Source organism: Mirounga leonina, unplaced genomic scaffold (assembly GCF_011800145.1).
Source record: "Mirounga leonina isolate KUSES-001 unplaced genomic scaffold, KU_Mleo_1.0 Mir_125, whole genome shotgun sequence".
Taxonomy (NCBI): domain Eukaryota; kingdom Metazoa; phylum Chordata; class Mammalia; order Carnivora; family Phocidae; genus Mirounga; species Mirounga leonina.
In genome coordinates this window covers 24989859-25017162 of record NW_023270305.1, presented here as the reverse complement: position 1 = coordinate 25017162, position 27304 = coordinate 24989859, and the positions used below count along the sequence as shown (strand labels likewise).

Genomic DNA, 27304 nt, shown 5'->3' with positions numbered 1-27304 from the left:
CATCCACAACCCTTCTTCTGTGCCCCTTTGCATATTCCTGACTCTTAATCCCTGTGGCACAGCTTTCAGAAACAACTGTAGGTGATGGGAAAGCCAAAAGAAAAGGGTTGTGCTCACTTTCAAAATGGACTAAATCTGCTTATCACCTTGAAACTTTTGCTTAAATTTTGAAACTTTAAACACCAAGAGGGATGCTTTTAAATGCCAATTCTGAAGTCAAGATCACATTTTTTGCAAAGCCATAAGGAAAATGTATGTTAATTATTGAGACATGGGATTTAGTAACATCAGTGCCCAACCCTTGCTCTCCCTGCATCCCATTCATACAGTATTTAGAGGCAAACAAGCAGTTGGGAAGGGGAGAGAAATCACTATCAATGTCCTAAGTCATATCACCATTCAGTTACTAGATGGGGTCAGGAACTAGACAAAATAGATGGGACCAATACTAGTTCTCGAGTCTGACCACCACCCTTGCTCACCCCCATTATGGATATGGTCTGTAAACATTAGAACAATGCCAGAGTATTCTTTTCACTTCATGTGAATATTACCTACAGTGATTCCTCTCTGCTCTGAGCCAGGCTGTTTTGTTTGATGCAAATCTTTCCAGAGTCGTACAGCTCAATCAGATACTTGTTGCCTGGCTGGAGAATGAACTGGTCTTTTCAAACTGGTTGCCATGGACCCAATTTTCAAAAACACTAAGAAAGCAGCATAGCCAAGTGGATTGGACCTAGCAAGGAGTCTAAACTTAAAGGAGTGCAATCTTGTATTTTTTCTTCCTGGCCAGTACTCTAACCCTCCAACTCTAGAGCTCGTTTCATTAGTAAGATGAAAATAATAGTTTTGTTGCTATTTAGGAATCATACCTCTTTAGAACTTGAGAGAAACCAGAACTGGTTTGGGTCCCTTTAAAACAGACAAGATATTTAATAACATTCGAAGACAATGAAAAAGGTTCGGCACAGGCTTCTGGGTTAAAGGGGAGGGCAGAGCTTCTGACAGGCTCTCTTGATGTTTTGTTCTTCCTTGTAAGTTTTTATCTGTCATGGTTCCCAGTGGAGTATTTCCCCACACTTATTCTGTGGGAGGATACTAACATAGCTCCAGACTTTGCCTTTTATTTCCTAATTCTCCCAGGAGAAACAGCCTTTCCTTAGCTTCTAATACAAAGAAACAAGAAAGAAATGACAGCTGCCTCACTGGTTGACTCACAAGTTTTGTACAGAAGTGGAGACCATTCAGAGGATCTTTATAAAGTATTTGAGGAAACATTTCCAACTCCTAATCAAAAGTCAGAAATTGCTTTGACACTAGGATCTTAAATGTCACTTTATCTTCCTGCCTGGTCCGCACAAATCAATAAGGGTTGAGAGATGCAGAGTGTGTTTGGACGGTGCTAATCAATTAAAATTCAGATCTGGATACTGGGGCTAGATAAATATCAAATGGCAAATTACCTGAGAAAAAAAAATCAAAAGTTAAACCAAAGAGGGCAGAAAATTAGTCAACTTAGCAAATATGTCTTCCAGAATTGTTGATTCACTTTATATCCAGTCAAAACTTTAAAAAAAAAAACAAAACAAACATCTATACAGTCAAGGCTGTGAAACAATTTTTAAATCAAATGGCAGAGTCTATTTTTTTCAATCCTACAATTCTACAAACCTCAAGCATTTATTGTGTGCAAAGTATTGTATTAGGCACCCTGAGAAGATATGAAGAATTCAAGACAAAGTAGTTTTAAGAAAATTAACACTAGGGGCGCCTGGGTGGCTCAATAGTTAAGCGTCTGCCTTCGGCTCAGGTCATGATCCCAGGGTTCTGGGATCGAGCCCCGCATCGGGCTCCCTGCTCGGTGGAAAGTCTGCTTCTCCCTCTCCCACTCCCCCTGCTTGTGTTCCCTCTCTCACTGTCTCACTGTTTCTCTGTCAAAAAATAAATAAAATCTTTTTAAAAAGAAAGAAAGAAAATTAACACTAGTCCTGAATTCAGTTAAGAAGAGGCCATGTAGCACTCAAATTAACCTTCCATTTTGTTGGAGACATTTTACCAATTTCAGGCTGCTTAATGGAGCCATTCTGAAATCTTTCAAGAAGCTTTTCTTTAATAGAAATAGAAATACTAATTTTCTTAACTTCATAATCTTTTACCAATGAGATAAATGATTTCAGACTCAACTAACAGATCCTGAGTCTACAATGAGCCAAACTCTGTGTGAAGTTGACCTATGGTCTTTCACATTTCCAGTTGAAAAAAGCTGATTACAAAGATCATTTGTCTCCCCATTCCTGAATTTTTTTCTATTGGGTGTTGATACTAAGACATCACTGGATTTTCTTTACTCTGCCTATTGCTCTTTTGACTTTGAGGCATCTGGCTATATTTCAGTTACAACTCCAGCTGTCATATTTTAACAGCCAACTAGAAGAGACTTCAGTCCCCACATCTGAATACACAAGGTTCTCTTCATTTCAAAATCAAATAGTCATCAGAGAAGAGACCCAAAGGCTCTCCTCTTTTGAAAATTAGTATTTGTTTCAGAGGGTTATGAATCTTCGGCTCTTTCTGAACTTGAATTCCCTCATCATTAAAGGAGGGACTTTACCTTTAGCTTGCTTTCCCAGAACACATCAAGCCCTACATAATCTGTGGTTCCCTGTTATCATCCACTGGGTATGGATGAAGGTGCTTTCCACTGTGAATCAGTTTCTCCTCATAATACTTGATTGCAAGTGTCAAGCCAATAAAACATTAAGTCTGATGGGAATTTAAAGGTTTATTTTGAAATAATTCTTGTGAGTTGCTAGAAAAAAATTTCCCTTCCCAAAGAGGGAGTGAAAAGTTTCTCCCTTTGGGGTAAACTTACAATAGAAAATTTAATGAGATTGGAATGGATTCCACATTAGTGACCTTTATAAGGCTGAATCCACTATCCTTCTAAATGTAAACTTTAAGTTCACATAATTTCCCATAATAATTCCACTTACTTTTCATTCTTTGTACTCAATGACAACCTTTTAGGAGAGAGACTGACAGCAGTTATTTTATACTAAAGTAAGTGAATACAAACAGGATATGTGTTGACCAGAGAGAAAGATATTAAAAGACTGTAAAGGAAGATGAAAAAGGAATTTTATTTGCTCCAAATTCAACTCTTTCTCAAGCCTCCCTTGTTACAGAGAAAATGACCACTCAAAAAGCTTTTAAAGACTTAAATCCCACCCCTAGCAATCATCTGGTTTGCCCATAGTGCAACTGCCTCATTAGCAATCTGAAATTACACACAGTTGGAGAAAATATAGCAAGAGAATGTAGGCATTGCCATGGGGAAAAGAAAAAGCAACCATGGTGAACTCTGCTTATATAAACAAAAAAATGTCTTAGTGGAATAAACGTAAGCTTTCTCTTGAAGGAATCCCAGTTAGAATGTCATTAGAAATGGCAAAACCATTTCAACATCATAACAGTCATATATTCCAGCTTTATTAGCACTGAGGCACGACGCCAAATTTGTCAGGGGGAAAGGTAAACAAACGTTCCCAGAACTGTAACAGATAAAGTGATCTCATGAACCTCCCTGTTGAGAGAAAAAAAAATAGGTAATATTTTTCTGTAACTATATTAATGTCTATGACTTCCACCTAGGGAGAGAATGATTTTTTCCTTCCCATTACTAATCTTTATATAGAGCTGCTGTTCAATTGCAGTAGGCATGGTATTTTTATATTTTGATAAGTCCCTCACATTGACTTTGACCCCTATTTCACGTTTGATTAGGAGATCCTAAATTGGAAAGGTAGGATTTTCTGTCTTTTTTTAAACAAATCTGCACCATAAGCATTTTCTAAAGATGACTGCCTTAAGCCATCTAAGTGGCTCTGTCAATCAGTGGTAGGTGCTTAGTGTAAGGCAGAGAAGCTGTGAATAGATTGAGACTCCCTTATGCATAGGCACCTGCTCATTCAGACCCTCATGTCTCTTCCCCCTCAAGTCCTTGTACCAATCCGGTCTCTTGAACTGACCCAGCTCCACCTGTCAAACAAATGGCAGTCTCTACGTGCGCTGACAGTTTGTTCAACTTAATTCCTCATCAACTGAATTTCTCTGACGTTCTTGCCCTCTCTTTACTCATGTAGGTAGGTCCTTACATTTGATATACTTTAAAAAAGATTTTACTAGAAAAAAAAAATCAACAAAACTTTGTGCTCAGTGAAGAAGCTGTGAACAAACTTTACTATTATGTTAATCACCTTGAGGTAATAGGGAGAATATCACCTGTGTGGCAAGAGAGAACCTTAATGCTATTACTAAAATAATACCCTCTGCAGGGAAACTGTAAAGTCGCCTACAAAGCCTTTCAAAGGCGGCCTGGCTAGCTCAGTCAGTTGAGCATTCAACTCTTGATTTTGGCTCAGGTAATGATCTCAGGGTTGTGAGATCAAGCCCCATGTCATGCTCCGTGCTGGGGTGGAGCCTGCTTAAGATTCTTTCTCTCGGGCGCCTGGGTGGTTCAGTTGGTTAAGCGACTGCCTTCGGCTCAGGTCATGATCCCGGAGTCCCTGGATCGAGTCCCGCATCGGGCTCCCTGCTCGGCAGGGAGCCTGCTTCTCCCTCTGACCCTCCCCCCTCTCATGTGCTCTCTCTCATTCTCTCTCTCACAAATAAATAAATAAAATCTTTAAAAAATAAAATAAAAAAAAGATTCTTTCTCTCCCTCTGCCCCTTCTCAAAAAAAAAAAAAAGCCTTTTAGAGACTCAAATTTAATGGTATGGAAAAATATTCCCTTCAGAGGCAGGTCATAGGTTAGAGCACAAGTTTGATGCACATTTTACTTAAAGGTTTGCACTTAAACTGCTGAACCTCTCTTTCTCTAATATTAAATTAGCATCTATTGAATCTGTCCCTTACCTACATTATAAAAATGTCTTGTGGGGGGTGGGGGATCTAATACCGACCTTCACCTTCCACGTGGAAAAGCTTTGTCCTGGGAGCACATTAAGGTGATTTGGGTAACTACAGTGTGTTTTAGAATAAGCTACTGCAGTGATTCTTAACATTTGGTCCCCAACAAAGCAGTATCAGCAAAAACCTTGAAATTTGTTATTTATGTAAATTCTCTGGTCTTACCAGGTACCCCAGCCCAGACCTATGAATCAAATTCTAGAAGTGGGCCCAGCAATGTGGCCTCTGACAAGCCCTTAAGGATGATTCTGGTGCATATTCAAGTTTGAGAGCTACTGAACAATGCTCTGAGAGGTCCAGGAAAGTTAATGTTGCCAATAAACTCTGCTTCCTCAGAGGAAAAAGCTTAAAAGCTAAAATGGCAGGTTCCATGTGGGCCCAAAACATTCTGATATATGGACAGAAATGTTCACTGTTTGGACTTAAAGTATAATTTGGAGGCAAATTATTCCTTACAAATATTCTTTCCTGGCATAACTGAGTTTCAGGCAGGCTCTCCAGAGAGATTTCTAATCAACTTTTCTAGTTCTTTCAAAAAACCAACAACTAATCTGCTTTGTTTGACTGGCCCAGGGCCCCTAGAATGACCTTGGACACTTTTCTCTTGATTGACGAGCTCTGGACCATTTGCCTTAATGCTACACCACCATGTACCAGTACTAAGTTATACTTAATGACACATTCTACTGGTTTAAAGACTGGGTGTAAACTGATTAACCTAAAATGACTACTGGTTATGAGTGAGTTTTGGTTTAGAAGATAGGTCCAAAGGTCAGTATGGCTTATCAAACCCGGAAACCACAGACAGTGTAGACACCATCCCAAGTCCCTCAGGAGCTCCTTTCTAGGCTCTGTCATTTGAATTGGTGCAGGAATGGAGTGGAGAGTCAGCAAGTGACTTCGTTTATAGTCAGGTCTTGCAAAGAGGTCTTGCAAAATAGAACTTAAGATTGTTATTGTGTGTGTACATGTGTGTATGTTTCCTAAAATCTCACCTGTAAAGATCACACGTATAGGTACTTAAAACATCCATATACATTTTGCCCCCCTTTTTGAGGGATCCAGAAAAGTAATTCAAAGTGTACAAAAGGCAGCCTAAAATGGAGGCTTAACCATGATATTCTGGAGAATTCTATAACTGTCATTCACTCCAGGCCTCCCTTCAAAGGAGTCAGTTTGTCAGATATTTTGGAATGACTGCTTTTTCAGGAATTACTGAAAAAGAATAACTGATACATCATAATGTGTTCTGCCTGCTTCTCTAAAAATATGTGCTCCTCTCCTGTTGCTGGTCAAAATTTGAGCATTTGAGTGTCTGTGTTCTGTCTCCAAGAATATTTCCTCATTGGCTCTTTCCCCATTATCCTATTTCTCTTTCATACCTGATCACCAAATAGCTCCGGCTAAAGCAGTCCCTCCTTCCTCCATCTCCACAATTGTATAGTATCCATTTACATATTCTTTTACTAAAAGTTAAAGTCTAAGAGGATGCTTTCTAGAATAATCACCAATGTCAAGACGTTGGTAATGGGAAGCACACCTTTGGGGTGGGGGGGCAGCCGCACTGAATCAGATTGCCTGGGATTCAGCCTCTCCAGAGGGCCTTGACCTTCTTCCAGAACTTGAGAGTCTATTGTGTTATTTTTACACTCTTAAACCCAGGGCAAAGTTACAGTGGTGGCTTTGCTTTAGTCCACAACCCATGGTTTGTGTTATTGGCTCGAGTCCTAAAACCTCGAAAAAAAACCTGGAATAAAAATTTCTTTCAGAAAGAGTAGGGGGAAAAGTTATATGCTCTAAAGACTCTTACTCATGAGGCACATCCAAAAGGCCTTGATATTAGAAGGTAACAGAGAATTGTTTTCATCTCCCAACAGTTTTGCCTTTCAGGGCCATTCTCGGTGATTTTCCTAGGTCAGTGGTGCAATTCACTATTCCAATAAGCCATAATAATTGTTGGCACAACTTATTACAATGGGACTTTCCTGGGTTTCATCCATTAATTTTTGTAGACAGTAGGAAGCTCACGCTGAGAAGACATTGGTAGCTTCCCAGACAAGGGCAAGGAAAGGAACTAGACTATTGTCCATACTGTATATATGCTCTGCTCTGTACCACTGCAAGTATTCTAAAGAGGGGCCAATGAGAAAAGAGGATTTAGGCAGGAACCTAATTTAGAACTTTTCTCTTGCCTTTGATGGTTACTGATGGCAAGTCGTTCCCACTGAATAAGCCTGGTAAAGACTTCTATAGTAAACCGAACTCATCCTGAGGCAGAACAGGCAATCCATAAAGAAAAAAGTGGCAGACCATTGGGTAAGAAACCACCTCTCCTGAGGAGGTAATCACAAATCACCTGCACAGGGCAAAAAAAGGAAAAACCACTTGTTCACATCTTGTATGTGCAGTTTAAAGGACCCATTACAAATAACCTTCAAAGACAGAGAGGGGGAGAGTGGGAAGGAGAGATTAAAAATGGAGAGGAGGTGATTTTACCCTGAAAAATGAAATAAGCAATCCTAATACTCCTCTAGTTGATCCTGAAAATGTTCACATGTCTAAAGCTATTTATAAAGTAACTTCACTGCACTTAGAAATTCCTGAGTGGTGGATGGCAGTAATACATTTGGATACTTGAGTTTTTCGGGTTTTATTCTTAATGCCAATGAATGTTATCTCTAAACTTGCCATTCTGAGTACACACGCACAAACACACGCAACTACATGCACACAGATATTAAGGTAAATGCATCATCTATTACTCATTTTGTAGGAAACACTATGTATAAAAAGATTCCAGTGGACTCATTCAGTGTATGTTAATGATAACATGTAGTGGGGAATAAAGGTACTCTCATATCCTCCTTGCCGACCATATTGTTAAAATTATAATCTTAAGCAACACTGTTAAAAATGCCTGTGTAAGATATCTTCTCTAGTATCAATGAATCGATATATTTTGAATTCAACTTTCAAAAATAAGTGCTAAACTTAAATATTTTTGTATCTGTGGTGTTTTCCTATTAACTTACAGTAGTGAACAAGTGACCACACCCCCTGATACTACCAAGAGGGAAAATGTTCTAAATGAAAAGTAAAAGGGGAGGTTATTTATAGTCTTCTGCCAAAGAGCATTGTTTAATGAAAATGTAGGTTCATTTCTTTCATTATGAATGTAATTATAAGAAACGCTCACCCTATCATCCTCTATCTTTTGAAAATCAATGTTTTGTATTCCTGAGGGCCAAGGAAAATACTCTTTAAACCAGTGTAATACACGGACACCTCGGGAATGAAAGGTACAGTAACTTGGATTACCTGCATAATACTGATTAGCATTCCAACATTCAAGGGCATATATATCAGTCTTCCCTATAATTCTTACACTGCAATGAATCACTTTTGGGAATTTCAGCTAATCCTTTTAAATGAAAGGCACCAACGTGAATGACCTTGTCTAACATTGTCTAACATGGAAGGCATTAACATGTTCCCTTTCAAGCACTGTCGTGACTGGATAGAAATTACCATCTAATCTTCTCACCTAATCATCTCGTGTAAGTTAACTCCAAGGTCTAACAGTGTTGCATAGAAGGCTGACAGACTATGTGTACCAGGGACATTTAATTTGTGCAGTTAGCAAGAACTAGCCATTTACAAAATATATTCAACTATTTGTAAATAAAAATTTTGATTCCTATAGTTTTGTTCAAACTGCTATCTTTTAAAATACTTAGATTTTATTTGAATTTTGAAAATAATCTGTTATAAGTTAGATGTTGCTTTTTGACTCTGTAATTCAATGTACACTCAGCCATATTCCTGTGGGGAAATATCAGTTCTATTGACTTTCTTGGCATGAGCCAGAGATTCATAGTTTCTTTAAGGACTCTAAGTATGAGACAAAACCAAAATTAAATACTAGTGAAGAAATTAGAAACCTATTGTATAAAATGTATTTTTAAAATCTTAAGATATATGTGATTTACACTGCCTGTTAATCTAGTCTCTTTGTGAAATAACCACAGCATAATATTTGTTAAGACTCTTAAACACCAAATATTTGTGATGTTTGTATAGCACCGTTGTTCTAATATGTGATTTCAAATGGTAAGCATCTTTGTTGTAATCATGTGAGCCCACAAAATTCCTGCTGTTATGTACAACCAGCTCTCAGAATTGAGATTTCCTGCAGCTGCTGTATCACCAATAAATGAGAATTGTGGAAAAAAAAATTTTTAAAGAATTGAGTTTATGCTCACTGTGCATTTTCCTAATGAATGAATTCAGAGAGTTTTATTTTTACCAGAAATGCTCTCTCTCAGTCAGTAAATACAACTGCTGATTTCAACCATACTATCATTTCAACGGTTTCTATATTCTTGATCTAACTACCCAAAACTGGAAGCTTATTGCAAGGTGTGTCCTAACAAATGTACAATAAATGACTTTTCCTGCATGCTGCCTGAGATATGTTGTAATTTGAAATGTCTTATAAAAAAAAAAAAAACCTACATATTTCTTAACCCAAAATCGAACCGGCAATATTTCTCATGTGTATAATTGATGAAATCAGAAGCACTGTCTGTCATACATGTTCTATGTGACATTTAATCTTGTTAAACTGTAATCTGCGAGGTAGTTGCTGCCTGAACTAGTCAATTCTGTACAAATCATTGTCTTAACTGTTTTCCTAATCTTAACCATATTTCCTAACACTTAAATATAAATGTTTGTAAATTAGCCATTCATTTTTTTAATCAACTTTTATTTATCTTCAGTGTGATTCCATTAACTAACCTGAAACAAAGAAGAATCAAAGCCTTCCTTGTCATAGTCCAGTCCAAGGCTCAGGGACAGTTCAGCTAGGCAAAAATCCATTCATTCATCCAGCAAATATTTGTCGAGCATCTACTGTGAATTAGGCTCTATACCAAATATTAGGAGAATTCTCAAGAACCAGAGAAATCACAGACCTCTATCTCCCAGTGAAAAATTCCTGACCTCCGCCTAGACCATTCTTCCATAATCTCCATGGAATTAAGAAATTATTTTGTTTCTCCTACATTATAACAAAGATAGAAATTACCCAAGGAAAGATCTTGTATTAAAACACAGTCCATCTGGCTCAAGAAAATGCAACTATCACAGAAGTAATGTCTTAAAGTCATATTTAAAAATAAATTAAAATAAAACTCAATTTAAGGGATTTAACCCTGCCTCTGGAAGAAATGCTTAAAAGGTCTCCCCTTGAAACCTGTATATTGTGTTGGTTTTAAAACATTAAGGTTCTTTGTTAACGTTTCCTAAAATGGTGTCCCTGCAGGGGATTAAGAAATTCTGTGAAAGAGGAGGAAAATGGCTGATGAAGGGATATTTATCTACATAATACCACAGAAGGGAACACGCCTAGGATGTTTGCTCAATGACATATTTCCTTATATGTACCATGTCTGTTTCCCACTTTTTAAAAGTGCTTGTGTGTGTCACCCACTCACTTGCAGCCAGATTCACATTTGAAATGTGACACATTTTCATTTTTCTTATTCAAGGAGATGCTGCCTCTGTCTTTCAGGGTGAATTGTTGCTATGACAGAGATAAGGGCGCTTCAGATCCATCCAAGTCAGAAGGCAGGAGATCAAGCATGGTCAAAGAATGAAGCCCAAAGTTCCAAGGCAATGGAATAACTTGGAAGAAATATAAAACTTCGTGATTCCTTCCACTGTGGTGCTTAGGGTAATAAGGTTGACAGGTGCTGTATGCCTTGACCCTGTATCACAAATTAATTTTGGCAGCATCTGAAGTTCCTCTGAACCTGTTGAAACCAATTGTAACTTGCCATTCTCACAGATAATCATTCAGTCATTCATTTGCAGTAAATGTGTGCTACTCACTGGAGGTAAGAGTAGATCTATCCATACAGCCACGCATGTACAAGATAAAGCAGCGCTCACAGATGCTGGTTTGCAGAATCAGAAAACTCTGGATTCAAATTCCAGCTTTGTAGTCTAGCCTTGTGAAAATCCCATCACCATTCAGAACCTCAATTTCCTGGTGTAGAAAATCAGACTAATAGCACCTGCTCTTCAGGACTATCCTAAGGGTTCAATGAAATAATTAACATTTACTAAATGCCTGGCACAGTACCTGATATGCATAAGCCACTCAATAAATATTAGTTGATATTTATGCCCTATACAATATTTATGTCCCTTATACCAGTGATAAAATTTCTCTCCTTGACCAAACTTAAGTCGCACTCCTGTGAGACCTCTTTTTTTTTTTAAGATTTTTTTTATTTATTTATTTGAGACAGAGAGAATGAGATAGAGAGAGCACATGAGCAGGGGGAGGGTCAGAGGCAGAAGCAGGCTCCCTGCCGAGCAGGGAGCCCGATGTGGGACTCGATCCAGGGACTCCAGGATCATGACCTGAGCCGAAGGCAGTCGCTTAACCAACTGAGCCACCCAGGCGCCCGTGAGACCTCTTCTTGAGAAGGCCCTGACCTTGGGATCTGTCCCTGGCCCACTTAGTCCAGTCTTAGTTTTCAATTAGCAATAATCGCGCCTCGGATAAACCTCATTGGCTACGATACTGTCACTGCGCTAAGCTTAGTCCAATCTTAGCAAAAATCCTGCTGGGTCATTTTAGTGAAAATCCTCCCACCTTGATAGCTGATCAAATTCATCATCCCTCACCCTTGATATCTTAACACCCTGGCCTGCCTTCAGCGAGAATCCTGTTGAGTCAGTCTAGCGAAAATCTACCTAGCTTGGGTGTATCCTCTTAGTAATGTTCCTTCCACTGACCCCCTCCTTGCTTCTTGGCTATACATCCCCACTGTCCTCATTCTATTCAGAGCTGAGCTCAGTCTCTCTCCCCCACTCCCCATTGCAGCAGTCCCCTTCTTGAATAAAGCTTTCCTGTCTTTAACAAGTGTCTGATAATTTTTTCTTTAACACTAGCAACATCTTCCATGCTGAGAGACGAAAAGACCAAATGAGATTAATTCTAACTCTAACTACTAACTAATTCTAACTACAAGTAGCTTTAGCCAACATTTATTGAGTGCTTGCTATCAACCAAGCAATGTATTATCTCCCTGTTCCTCATGAAAAAACCTCTGAAAAGAGTATAATTTCTGCTGCCTTTTACACATGAAAACTTGAAGCTGAGAGAACTTACATATTTGCCACAAATCACATAGCTACTAAGTGGCAGAACCAGAATTTGAATTCAAGTCTGTCTGACCCCAAAGCTCAAATCTATGATCATTGGGCTATTCTGCCTCTATTAATCTTTAACGTATCTACTTGGTTTGAACAAACTCCCAAGATGACATAAAATGATAGCAATATCTACCAATATATGCGACCTACGCAATTACTATGAATAGGTCAAAAATTTCCACATAGATTTGATATACAACTCCACAGTAACAATCCTACATCATTATTATCACAGGTCTTATAACTTGTGACAAGAAATCCTATAGAATGTCGTATCAGTAAAGAGACTCTAGCTAATAGCCCCCAGATGCAAGGAAAGTTCACTAAGCTTTTCATGCCTCATCAAAGTCACCTTAGACACAGATCATCCAACATCACCTTCAATATTTCAGACAACCATGGAGAACAGAGATACTTATTTCTTGCTCTTTTGGCATGCTTGTCTGTAGACATCTGATTTGGGAACAAAACTAAGTCTAATTTTGCTCACAAATTTAAGCACAATTCTTTTTTTTATTATTTTAAAATATTTTCTTTTCTTTTTTTTAAAAAGATTTTATTTATTTATTTGAGACAGAGAGAATGAGAGACAGAGAGCATGAGAGGGAGGAGGGTCAGAGGGAGAAGCAGACTCCCCGCCGAGCAGGGAGCCCGATGCGGGACTCGATCCCGGGACTCCAGGATCATGACCTGAGCCGAAGGCAGTCGCTTAACCAACTGAACCACCCAGGCGCCCTAAGCACAATTCTTTTAAGAAATCAAGTTACAAGATTATCCAGAGCAACAAGAAGGCCATGTCTATGTGCATAATCCATGAATGGGCACGATTACCAGTCCAAAACGTGCTTGGGTATACCACGAGTTCTCCCTTACTGTAAATGACCATTTCATTCTAAGACTGTCCATAACAGCGGCCACAGTGCAACACCACTTCCGTCATCTGTGAACAGCTGTGATTCTCCAGTTGTGTCCAGTCTCTTTGTGACTGGCTGCATAACATGGAGCCACCCCGACAGGGAAGGACAATATAAGCAGATCCAGAGATGGGCCGGTAAACCTTTGGTTTTCTTTTCAATTTCAATAATTAAACACGTTTAAGTGAAGACTCTCAAGATCCTACAACTTTACCTGCTTGTGTATGTGGAACCAGGATCTGTGCTCAGCCATACGATGGCAGATAAAACCTCACCACATTTTGAGGAATAATGGTGGATGCGCTGTAAGTATACATTTAGTAGTTCATATTCGATCCTTACTTGGCACCTGAGTCAGATGATTGTTAAGGGCCTTTGCTTCCACATTTCAACTACAGATTAAAAGTAGAGTTCCATAAAATATTACCAGAAATTCTGAGATAACAAATCTGTAATATATGCAGGTTATCTATAGTGGTCCCATGCATATCCCATCTACTGAAAGGAGATCATTTCATCTGAGCAATAACACTGGCCTACATCACCAAAGATCTGATATTGCAGGGAAATTTTTATTTCCATATAGTGATGAAAAATTATTAAATAGGCTACATGTAATAAAAAATTTATTCTATGTTCTTTTCTTACTCTACGTAACTAAAAATAAGGTCCACGTGCAATAAGAGTCCAGCGACACAAACTAGAAAATACAACAAAAGGTCTAGCCCTCATCAAACAGCTGCACCTATTCTGACAGTTCTGCTGGTTTTACTTTGTGAGGAAAAATGTTAACAGCCTTCTCTGGTTACCATGAGAACTAGAGGACAAACAACCAAGCAAGTTTCCTAGAGGGAAAAAAGAACGTGGCCATCTGTTTTAAAATTTTAGCCAACAAATTCCAAGCGTATGTAAGTCCCAGCCCGAAAGAAGCCAGAACCTAAAGACGGAAAAAAAAAAAAAAAAAAAAATCACATCTTTATTGATCAGAGCTCACTCATGTTTGGGGACACTGCAAGAAAAAAAAATGGGGTAAAAATTATGGTTCCTGTTATTGATTACAGAAAATCTGTATTTTTGTGACTGAAGCCTCCATAATGCCTCATTCCTCAACACATTTGTGAGGGTTCTTTCTAAGCCAGAGTTCCATAAATTCCAAGGGAAAGATTAACTCAAAATTCTTAACTAATCTCCCTCTGTTGACAGATCAGAACAGAGACTTCTCTCAAGCATCCTTAGCCAAAGGCTTATCAATTCAATAGAAAAATAACCAGAGTGCCCATGTCTTTCCAAAGCTGATCAGTAGCAAAGTCCGATGTCAAAAAAACCCCAGAAAGTCCAACTGTCAAAAAACAATCAAGACACACACATTTACATATGGCTACAAGTAGAACAAAAAACATATATATCAGAGCCTTTTAAGAATTGGTGACGGATGAAATAGAAAAAAAATTGGCAAACGTCAGACCCTTTAAGGTCAGTCAACCAGGGCACTTCATTTCATTTCGGTCAGAGGAAGCCTGAGAGGGAGCAACAAATTTTGTAGTCACAGGAAGCACTAGTGCTTGACCTGCTGTGACCTTTGAAAAACTGCTGTGCCTCAGTTCTGTGTGGGGGGAACACATGAGTCCAAGTGTCACCGTATTGCGGGTGCCTAACTCCTAATATTCCTCCAGAGGGGCACGATCGAGTAACGGCTCAGAGCATAAATTCTGAAGCCACAGTACTTGGGTTCAAATCCCGGGTCTGTTAAGCTCTGTGGTCATGGGCAAGTTACTTACTTTGGGCCTCAGTTTCTTCATCAGTAAAATGGGAAAATAATGGCACCTATCTCATGGAGTTCTTGTAAAAATGAAATGAGTTAAGATACCCAGAATCCTTAGAGCGTGCCAGGTAAATGTCACAGAGGGCCCTTCTCTGCCAGAAGACGGAGAGCTGTAATTGGTTCTATTTACTCTCCATCCATAGTGAAGTAGGATTTGACTCTTAATGTTTAGGAAAATGGAAGCAGAGAAGAACAGAAGCCACTGAGACGCAACTGGGAAGAGCCAAAAAGAAAAATACAAAAGTGAGAGAAAACAGTGACATGCTATGGACACCAAAGGGATGCACTTTAATGTAAAAGAAGGAAAGGGGGGTGAAGTGACGAGGGAAACTTGGTGGGTTTAAAGTACTGATACAATTAGTGATGCCTGCTAGGGTACCCCATGACTTTTATCATTGTATAATAAACAGAAATAATACCAAGAGCTCACGTTTAGTAAGTGCCAGCCACTGCTAGGTACTTCGCATACATTACCTCATTCACCCCTCCCAAAAAATCTCCCCATGAGTCCGATAGTATTACCCCCATATTTCACATGAAAAACTTGACAATTAAAGAGGCTCCCAATGTGCGGAGCTTCTGTGATAATCAATGCAGAGCCAGCGTGAAGATCAGTGTGACTCCAGAGGCTGCACCCCTACCCACTGGGCTGCACGCGCTCCCACGCAGGCACCAGGACACGGATCCGGTTCTGGAAAAATCCAAATGTTGAGCTCGATGGAAACAGCCATTAAAAAAACCCTGCTCCTGAACTCTTCTTTCCTGTTCTCCTCCTTGTAGGTTTGTATGTGTGTGTGTTATATTAATAGTTTTATATTGTGAAACTCCACCAGTAGCAAAGAACTTTTCCTCTTTGATGGTCTTAATGAATCTGTGGATACATTATATTTGTTACTGCATTTATGCAAAAAAAAAAAAAAACCAGCAGTGTTTCAGAAAGCAGCATAATTGCAGAACCAGGCCTCTACTATGAGCAGAATAAAAGTAATCTTCACATTACAAATATATGTGTGTGTGTGTGTGTATATATTTTAGTCCCACACATCAAAATATTGTAAATCAAGCCTAACTTTCCCACATGGGGAAAAATGTGAAAAATGGGAAGTTAGGTTTATAACCACAGGCACTTAGGCTTGATAAATGATTACATTCCAGAAGACTGAAATACATCGTTTTCTAAGCTGAAATGCATGGTTTTCTAAAACGCATATAAATCTTTTTCACAAGAAAACTAATTGCAGAAAATTATGTCAAAGTTAACACTGCATCATGGCATACCTGACAGAGTTCTTATCTTAGGAATTTTTCATAGCTCCTTCAATATTTCCATAGCACCAGGTCAGAAGGTAAAAGAACATGTTTACTGTGATCATAAAATTCATGAAGTATGTTTTGGGAAGCAACTTAACGGAAATCCCTGAGAAAGATGCAGAGTCACTAATCATCCACAGAAACTTACACAGTGTCCCCTTCTTTCCACGGGATGACACTATATCCATGGCAGGCACAAGAGAGCAAGTCATTGTTCAAAGTTGGGATTAATTTCCTCCAACCAGCAAGATGACAAATGATCCCTTACATGCTGCATATGAGAATCTCTTAGGAATAACATGTGTTTAATTGCTGAAGTGCTTTAAGGTTAATTACTTTGCATCAAAGACTGCTTATACGAATTTAGGACTAAATCTCTGACCAGGATAGGGCATTTCCTTTTGATCTACTTATAATTAGAAACATTGAATAAACTATTGTCTTTATGTAACTGATTAAATGGAACTGAACATGAGTTAAAACATCTTAGAACCAATAGAAGATTTACTCCCCGCCCCCCCACCCCCCATATGCCAGAGTATAGAAGTCCTTCTTGACTACCTCCGGGGGATAATTTTACTAATTTGCCTTATTTAGTCACACTGAAGATGTTCAGGAAATTAAGCCAAAGCCATATGCTTGACCTAGGGTTGGTACTCGTGTATTGAATGGATGAATGAATGAAGGATGGAAGGGTGGATGGATGGATAGCCCAGGAAGAGACAGGATCTAAGGATAAGATGAGAGCCACTGTGGTGGATCAGGTTATTGGGAAGATTTCAGTCCTATACAATTAGAGAAATGGTTTTAACTCTGGCTACACATTAATAGCACTAGGGGAATGTTTATATAAATACTTGGCTTAGAACCCACTACAGACCAATTAAATCAAAATCTTGACATATAAGGGTAAATGGTACAACTTAGGTACAAGCATTTTTCAAAAACTTTCCCTAGTAGAGTTAACAAGTTCTATAATATAAATACAATAATCATTTTTAGGGGTGCCTGGGTGGCTCAGTCAGTTAAGCATCTGCCTTCAGCTTAGTCATGATCTCAGGGTGCTAGGATTGACCATACATTGGGGGGGGGGTCCCTGCTCAGTGGGGGGTCTGCTTCTCCCTCCCCCTCTGCCTCCCGCTCATGCTCTCTCTCTTTCAAATAAATAAAATCTTAAAGAATTTTTTGTTTAAGTATGCCCCAGATATTATACAGAATATACTTATACTAAAAACTATGTGTTTTTGTGAAATTCATATTTAACTGGGAGTCCTTATTATATCTGCAACCTTATTCCCCAATACATTCTAATGTACGGTACTTAGAACCATTGAATTACACTAAGATAAGTGGGTGGAGCGTGACATCAAGAAAATACAACAGCAACAAACAAGGATGCCCAGGACACCCAGGATTTGGCAAACAACAGTGGGGATACGGGTTTCAAAGCAGTACCTTATCATGGAAAGATTTATGGGGGTCAAAGAAAATCCCCAGTTTCAGAGAAATTGGGGCATCTAATAAGCCACCTAGACAGAAAACTCAAGTTCAAGTAAACAAGACAGGGACCCAACTGTTTACTATGATACACTATGGGTGTTTTGATGGACAGAATACTGCTGTGGAAGGAGAGCAGGAAGGTGAGAACAGAATTCACAAATAAGTAAAATCCTTCACTCTGGCACCAAATTATGGATCCAAGAGACTTAGTATTTTCTCTGCTAAGGAATGAATTCATTCCAGAGACTAGGGTGTGTAATTCCAAGAGAGCTCTGAAGTGACCTTAGTTCTGTGACTGGAGGCATGTTGGGTTGAGAGTTGGACATTCCATTATGGCAGAATCAGCGAGTAAGCCAACATTCACATCAAAAACTCCTAAAAGTGTCTCTATTGACTGGTATGCGTGTCAAACAACAGTCCAGATGAGGATAGTATGAAGAAGTTAAGCCTTGAGCAAGATAAATGTCAGTCACTACTTCTAAGAGTTTCCTTTTACAAACTGAAGATGGTGAAATAAAAATAGATTTTGACACGAATGGAACTATCAAAGGAAAAAGATTTAAGGATACTTGCTACCCCTTAAAAAATCCAAAGATACTCTGGCAAAAAAAAAAAAAAATCAGAATATATAACAGTAGAATGTATCTTATTTGGAATGCCAGTTTAAAAATATAAGAATAACCTTAACAAATATATATCTTTGAAAACTCAATAACTTCTATGTGTAAATATGAAAAAGAGAGACATTAACAGAAAAATGGACATGAGTGTATGAACAAGCACTTGCAAAATAGGGTATCCAAGTTAGCAAAAACAAAACACAAAAAGGCACTCAACTACTTTAGCAACCAGAAAATTGCGTATTAAAACTACACAGTAGTACTACTACATAGCCCCCAAAATGCCTAAAATTAAAAGAACAACGTCAAGTGTTGGTGAGAACATGAGTTAATTGAAACTCATGCACTGTTGGTAGGAGTATATATTAGATGAATCACTTCAGAATATCATTCAGCACTACCTATTATATTTATAAATATGCATATCCTATGGCCCAGTGATTTTATACCTCAGTACTCAACAAAAATGTGTGCAATATTAACCAAAACTCATACATACGTATATTAATAACCCAGACTGGGGAAAAAATGTGTGATTCTCTTAGAGAATGGTTCCATAGATTGTGGTATATTTATGCAGTGGATACAAATACAGAAATGAAATTGAATAAACTAAAGCTATTCAAAGATTTGATGAATCTCCCAAACATAAGGTTGAAGAAGCCAGACATAAAAGAACATATTCTGTATGATTTCATTTGTATAAGTCCAAGAACAAGTAAAATAGTTTTAATGCTACAAGTCAGAACACAAATTATCTTGGAGGAAGATGCAGAGTAGTAACTGGGAGAAATAAGATAAAAATATTTGAGATGCTGATAATGTTCTGTTTATTCACCTGATGGTAGTTACATGGGTATGTTAACTTTGATAAATGTATGCTCACTTTACTTTTCTCTGTGTACTATATTTTAACAAAAAGCTTTTAAAAATTAATGAGTTATGACGGGAACTAAAAGAATATTTGCATATATGGAAATGCCCTAGTCTTGTATAGGAAAACTCAGTAATAAGGTAAATTATACTTAACTAATCTGTAACTATAATATAATCCCAATCAAAATACCAACAGTTCTTTAGGCTAAGGGGAGGGTCAGTAGATAAAACTTAAATTCTCATGAAAAATACAGAATAGGGTAGGCTCAGGGTACTTTAAAAGAAAAATGAGATAGTTCTTCCTAGACAATAGCATCAAAAGAAAATTGAGAGAGCTGTACTTAATATGATTATTTTATTTATTGAGAAACAAACTCTGCTCTCAGCAATTACACCTCAGTTTAATAAAGCATAATGGGGAAGTACATTGTTTTCCATTGTGATCCATTACTAGAAACTCACATACTTTATATTTTTATTTTTATTTTAAATTCCAGTATAGTTAACATACAGTGTTATATTAGTTTTGGGTATACAATATAGTGATTCAACAATTCTATACATTACTCAGTGCTCACCAGAATAAGTGTATTCTTAGATCCCTTCACTTATTTCACCCATTCCCCAACCCAACTCACCTCAGGTAACCATCAGTTTGTTCTCTATAGTTAAGAGTGTGTTTTGCGGGGGCACCTGGTTAAGCCTCTGCCTTTGGCGCAGGTCATGATCCCAGGACCCTGGCTCAGGCTGAGCAAGGAGCCTGCTTCTCCCTCTCTCTCTGCCTGCCACTCCCTTTGCTTGTGCTCTGTCAAATAAATAAAATCTTAAAAAAAAAAAAAAGTCTGTTTTTTGGTTTGTCTTTTGTTTCTTAAATTCCACATATGTGTCCAATCATATGGTATTTGTCTTTCTCTGGCTGACTTATTTCACTTAGCATTATACTCTCTAGCTCCATCCATGTTGTTCCAATGGCAAGATCTCATTCTTTCTTACTGCTGAGTAATACTCCATCATATATATAAACCACCTCTCCTTTATCCATTCCTCTATAGATGGACACTTGGGCTGCTTCCAAAATTTGGCTATTGTAAATACTGCAATTAATATAGTAGTACATATATCTTTTTGAATTAGTATTTTCATATTCTTTGGGTAAATACCCAGTAGTCAAATTACTGGATCGTACAGTAATTCTATTTTTAATTTTTTGGGGAATCTTTATATTATTTTCCATAGCAGGTGCACCAGTTTGCATTTGTACCAACAGTGCATGGGGTCCTTCTTCTCCACATCCTCTCCAATGATTGTTGTTTCTTCTGTTTTTGATTTTAGCCATTCTGACACATGTGAGGTGATCTCACTGTGGTTTTGATTTGCATTTCCCAGATGATGAGTGATGTTGAGCACATTTGCATGTGTCTGTTTGCCATCTATACATCTTCTTTGGAGAAATGTCTGTTCATGTCTTCTGCCCATTTTTATTTGGATTTTTGACATTGTAGAAGTTCTTTATGTATTTTGAATACTAACCCTTTACCAGATATGTCATTTGCAAATATCATCTTCCTTTCAGATTGTTTCCTGTGCCGTGCATAAACTTTTAATTTTGACGCAGTCCCAATAGTTTATTTCTCCTTTTGTTTCCCTTGCCTCAGGAGACATGCCTAGAAAAACATTGTTATGGCTTATGTCAGAGAAATTATTGCCTGTGTGCTTTTCTAAGACTTTTATGTCAGGTCTCACATTTAGGTCTTTAATCCATTTCAAGATTATTTTTGTGTATGGCATAAGAAAGTGGTCCAGTTTTCCCAACCGTTTGCTGAAGAGACTTTTTCCCATTGCATATTCTTGCATCCTTTGTCAAAGATTGACCACATAATTGTGGATTTCTGGGCTCTCTATTTGGTACCATTGATCTATGTGTCTATTTTTGTGCCAGTACCCTACTGTTTTGATTACTACAGCTTCATAGTATATCTTGAAATCTAGGATTGTGGTACCTCCTGTTTTGTTCTTCTTTTTCAAGGCTGCTTTGGCTATTTGGGGTCTTCTGTGGACCATACAAATTTTAGGATTATTTATTCTAGTTCTGTGAAAAATGCTATTGGTATTTTAGTAGAGATTACATTAAATCTGCAGATTGCTTTGGGTAGTAATGGACATTTTAACAATATTTGTTCTTCCAAGCCATGAGCATGGAATATCTTTCCATTTGCGTGTGTCATCTTTAATTTCTTTCATCAGTGTTTATAGCTTTCAGAGTACAGGTCCTTCACACCTCCTTGGTTAAGCTTATTCCTATTATTTTTGGTGCGAATGTAAATGGGATTGTTTTCCTCTCTTCCTGCTACTTCATCATCAGTGTATAGCAATGCAATGGATTTCTGTATATTGATTTTATAATCCTATGACCTTACTGAATTCATTTATCAGTTCTAGTATTTTATTAATAGAGTTGTTAGGATTTTCTATATTTAGTATCATGCCATGTGCAAATAGTGAAAGTTTTACTTCTTTACCAGTCTGGATGTCTTTTGTTGCGTTTTGTCATCTGATTGCTGTGCTTAGGCTTTCCAGTACTACGTTGAATAAAAGTGGGGAGAGTGGACATCCTTGTCTTGTTCCTGACCTTAGGGGAAAAACTCTGTTTTTCACCACTGAGTATGCTATTAGCTCTGGGTTTTTCAGATATGGTTTTTATTATGTTGAAGCATGTTCCCTCTAAATCTACTTTGTTGAGGATATTTATCATGAATGGGTAGTGTACTTTGTCAAATGCTTTTTTTGCATCTAGTGAAATGATGGTTTTTATCCTTTCTCTTGATATAACACATTGATTGGCAAATATTGAGCCAGCCTTACTTCTCAGGAATAAATCCCACTTGATTGTGGTGAATGATTTTTTAAAAATATATCATTGGATTTGGTTTACTAATATTTTGTTGAGGAAATATTTTTGCATCTATGTTCATCAGAGATATTAGCCTGTGGTTTTCTTTTTCTTTTTATAATGTCTTTAAGTGATTTTGGTGTCAAGGTGATGCTGCCCTCATAGAATAAATTTGGAATCTTTCCTTCCTCTTCTATTTTTTTAATAGTTTGAGAAGAATAGGTATTAACTCTTTTGTAAATGTTTGCTAGAATTCACCTGTGAAGCCATCTGGTTCCAGGCTTCTGTTTGTTGGGAATTTTTTGATTACTGTTCAATTTCATTGCTGGTACTCTGTTCAAATTTTCTATTTCTTCCTACTTCTGTTTTGGGAGGTTATATGTTTCTAGGAGCTTATCCATTTCTTCTAGGTTGTTCAATTTGTTGGCATATGCTTTTCAAAATGTTCTTTTATAATTCTTTATATTTCTGTGGTGTTGCTTATTTATTCTCTTCTACTTTTGTTTCAGTCTTTTTTTTTTTTTTTTTTCCTAATGACTCTGGCCAGTTTTGTTGATCTTTTCAAAAAACCAGCTCCCGGCTTTGTTGATCTGTTCTATTGTGTTTTTAGTTTCTATTTCATTTATTACTGCTCTAATATTTATTTTCTTTCTTCTACTGGTTTTGGGTTTTTTTTTTCCTAGCTTGTTTAGGTATAAGGTTAGGTTGTTTGAGATTTCTTTTGCTTCTTGAGGTAGGCCTGTAATGCTATAAACGTCCTTCTTAGACTAGCTTCTGCAGCATCCCAAAGATTTTTGGACTATTGTGTTGTAATTTTCATTTGTCTCCATATATTTTTCATTTCCTCTTTGATTTCACAATTGACCCATTCATTATTAACATGTTATTTAACTTCCATGAATTTATGTTCTTTCCAGATTTTTTCTTATGGCTGATTTCTAGTTCCATAGCATTGTGGTTGGAAAAGATGCATGGTAGAACTTCAATCTTTTTGATTGATAGTCTAACATGTGAGCTATTCTGAAGAATGTTCCATGTGCAATTGAAAAGAATGTGTATTCTGCTGTTTTAGGATAGAATGTTCTGAATACATCTGTTAGATCATCTGGTCCAATGTGTCATTCAAAGCCATTGATTTTCTATTCGGATTGTCCATTGATGTAAGTGGGGTGTTCAAGTCCCCTACTATTATAGTATTACTGTCGATTACTTCCTTTATGTTTGTTTTTAGCTGCTTTATAGATCTGGATGCTCCCATGTTGGGTGCATATTTATAATTGTTATATCTTCTAGTTGGGTTGTTCCCTTTGTGATCATATATTGTCCTCTTTGAGTCCTATTACAGTCTTTGTTTTAAAGTCTATTTTGTCTGATATTAAGTATTGCTACCATGGCTTTCTTTTCACTTCCGTTTGCATGATAAATGCTTTCCATCCCTTCACTTTCAGTGTGCATTTAGGTCTGAAATGGATCTCTGGCAAGCAGCATACTGATGGGTCGTCCTTTTTTTATCCATTCCATCATTCTATGTCTTTTGGTTGGAACATTTAGTCCATTTACAAAGTCATTATTGTTAGGTATGTACTTATTGCCATTTTGTTACTTGTTTTATGGTTATTTTTGTAGTTTCTCTCTGTTCTTCTCTTGCTCTCTTCTCTCATGATTTGCTGACTTTATGATCTAATTAGATTGCTTTCTCTTTAATTTTGCTCATCTATTACCATTAGGTTTATATATAACATCTTATGCATATAACAGAATATGTTAAGTTGATGGTTACTGAAGTTTGAACTCATTCTTTATTCCTCCCCCCACCACCACCACCATGTTTTAGGTATAGTGTGTTATACTTTACATCCTTTTGGGGATCCCTTGACTGATATTTATAGATATAATTTTACTGCTTTTGTGCTTCCTACCTTTCTTACTCTTGCATATGGTCTTTCCTTTCCACTCAGCAAGTCCCATATAACATTTCTTATATGGCTGGTTTAGTCATGATGAATTCCTTTAACTTTTGTCTGGAAAACTCTCTCTCCTCCTATTTTGAATGCTAGCCTTGCTAGATAGAATGTTCTTGGTTACACATTTTCTTCTTTCAGCACTTTGAATAGATCATGCCACTCTCCTCTGGCCTACAAAATTTCTGCTGAAAAATAAGCTGACAGCCTTATGGGGTTTCCCTTTTGTGTAACCATTTTCTTTTCTCTTGTTGCTTTAAAAATTCTCTATCACTACTTTTGCCATTTTAGTTACTGTGTGTCAACTCCTGGGGTGGATTTTATTGTGGGCTCTCTGTGCCTCCTGGATCTGGATTTCTGTTTCCTTCCTCAGATATGGGAGGTTTTCTTCTATTCCTTCAAATAAAATTTCTGCCCCCTTTTCTCTCCTTTCCTTCTGGGATGCCTCTAATGCGAATGTTATTATGCTTGATGGAGTCACTGAGTTCCTTTAGTCTATTTTCATTTTTTTCTCTCCTGTTCAGCTTGATTGCTTTCCATTCTCTGTCCTCCAGCTTGCTGATCCATTCTCCTGCTTCCTCTAGTCTACTATTTATTCCATCTAGAGTATTTTTAATTTCAGTTGTTGAGTTGTTCATCTGATTAGTTCTTCTTAATGTTTTCTCTTTGTTGAGGATCTCACTGGGATCCTCCACTCTTAAGTCCAGTGAGTATTTTATGACCATTACTTCCAATCCTCTATCAGGCATATTATCTCCATTTCATTTAGCTCTCTTGCTGTGATTTTTGTCTTGTTCTTTCATTTGGGATATATTCCTGCTTCATTTTGTCTAGCTCACTGTATCTGTTTCTATGGGTTAAGAAAGTCAGCTACATGTCTTCTGATCTTGAAAGTAGTGGCCTTATGAAGAAGAGGTCCTGTAGTGCCCTGTACTGCAATGTTCCCTGTTCACCAGAACCCAGCACTCCAGGGGTATCATCTGTGTGTGTTGCATGCACCCTACTATTGTGGCTGAGCTGTGTTTGCCTTTAGTCTAGTCATCTGCAATGTCTCTCATTGCCTATTATAGGCAGGATTTGGTCCCTGTGTTGTTAGTGGGCCAGTCTGAGGCCTCCTTGGGCTTGAGTTGAGTCAGACCAGGTATCTGCCAGAAATGCAGTAGCACCGAATTGCAGGGCACTTTCCGCTGAGCTTTCACTGGTGGGTGGGACCTGCAGTCAGACGACGTGTTTTCCTCCAGCCCACCCCTGGGGATAGAGTTGGGCTGGTGTGTGTGGTTATCTTTCCCTCTCCCTGAGGCAGGAGTCATAATGGAATGGTGCCAGCCCCAGTAGGGGCTGCTTACACATTGCCTGGCTTGTGGCATCACTTTGGATGGGCTCTGGCCAAGAGTGTCTTGAAGGGGGGCAGGTGCACAGAATACAAGGGCAAGGCATAAGAATCCAGCAAGTCTGTGCCATCAGCTGCAGGAGGGAACTTGCAGCCCCTCAGGACACTGCCCAGACTGGGATGGAGAGGGCAAGTCCTCTAAGAGCACAGGGACAGGACATGCTGTTAACAAGCTAACTGGAGAGTATATGTGCTGTCCTGGTTCCTGCAACTCAGGCTGGGGGAGGGAAATGGCACCGGTAGCTCTTTTGTTCTTAGAGGAGTCTCCCAAAGTTCCCTACCCCTCCAGCACACAGATTAGTAAATAAATCTCCTTCCTGTGTACCCCAGGTGTTTTTCTTTCTTTTTTAAAGATTTTTATTTATTTATTTGACAGAGAGAGACACAGGGAGAGAGGGAACACAAGCAGGGGGAGCGGGAGAGGGAGAAGCAGGCTTCCCGCGGAGCAGGGTGCCCGATGTAGGGCTCGATCCCAGGACCCTGGGATCATGACCTGAGCTGAAGGCAGACGCTTAACGCCTGAGCCACGCAGGTGCCCCCCACCCCCACCCAGGTGTTTTTCAAACTGCCTCTTCTATGCTGTATCTCAGTGGGGCTGTTGTGCTTTTTAAAAGCAGGAACTCAGTTTCCTATCACCCTCCAGCTCTCCCAGAACTGAGCCCACTTTTTTTTTTTTTAAGTTCCAGGTGTTAAGTCCCACTGATTGTAATAGCTCACAAAATTAGACCCCTCTGGTTTTCAAAGCCAAATGTCATGGGGATTCATCTTCCCAGGATGGGTCCCCTGTGCCTGGGGTGCCTGGTGTGGGGTCTGCTCCTTTAGCTTCTCCATGCAACATCCCTCCCTCCTAGGGACAGTCCTGAGGGTTTGTTTGGCTCCTGATCACATCTTTATCCTTCCTGGCCTCTTCTATATATTTAGCTGTGGGGAGTCTGTTCTGCCAGTTTTCAGGTGATTTTCTGGGTTTTTTAAACTGATGTGGGTGTTATCTATGTGTATCCTTGGGACTAGGTGAGCCTAGGATCCTCCTACTCCACCATCTTTCAGAAGCCCCCTGAAATTTACATTCTTTTTAGTGTTACTAGCACTAAGTTTACTTGCTTGTAGCTGATTAGCTAGTAAACTGCAAGGCCATGCTGACATGAAGAAGCATTATTGTTTAAGGTGAGAGTCAGGATTTCAGGGAAATCAGGGCAGTTTTAATTACTTGACTATGGGAGCTTGGCTTACAGGTATACTCAAATTGTGGCCTCCATTTTGGTTTTTATCCATAGTAAAACACTTAATAACTTACTAAATAAAAATATTGAATTTTTAAGTATATAAAATGTATAAAATCACAATAAAAACAGTGTGTGTAGGATGTGTAAATAAATCAGTCCAGAAATAAAGTCAATTACATGTGGAAATCTGGTAGCATTCTAACTCGGCAGGGGAAAAATCGAATAGGACAAATTGGAACAACTGCACATTCATGTTAGATTCTTGTTACAAACATGTTAGATTCTTGCCTCACTCTCTAAAACAAAAATATTTTGGGTGGATTAAGTATTTAAATGTAAAATTAAAGAAAAAATATATAATCACAGAAATATTTCTGAAAGATCAAATGTCAAACTGGTGTTTTGAATTACACATGCAAATTTTAATCTAAGTTGAAAAAATGCTATAAACTTCATAAAAATTAAAAACTGGGAAAACTATTCACAGCAGATGGCAAAGAGCTATTATCCTTAATATAAAAAGAGCTCTTAAAAACCAATAAGGAAAATGCATTAAACCAATAGAAAAATGGACAAAGGACAGGAAAAATGCTTATAG

At 38.2% G+C, this 27304-nt stretch overlaps 1 pseudogene; it reads right to left on the bottom strand.

Moving 5' to 3' along the window:
- Positions 1-11456: 11456 nt before the first annotated feature.
- LOC118008368 lies at positions 11457-11582 on the bottom strand (annotated as a pseudogene).
- Between the last annotated feature and the right edge of the window lie 15722 nt (positions 11583-27304).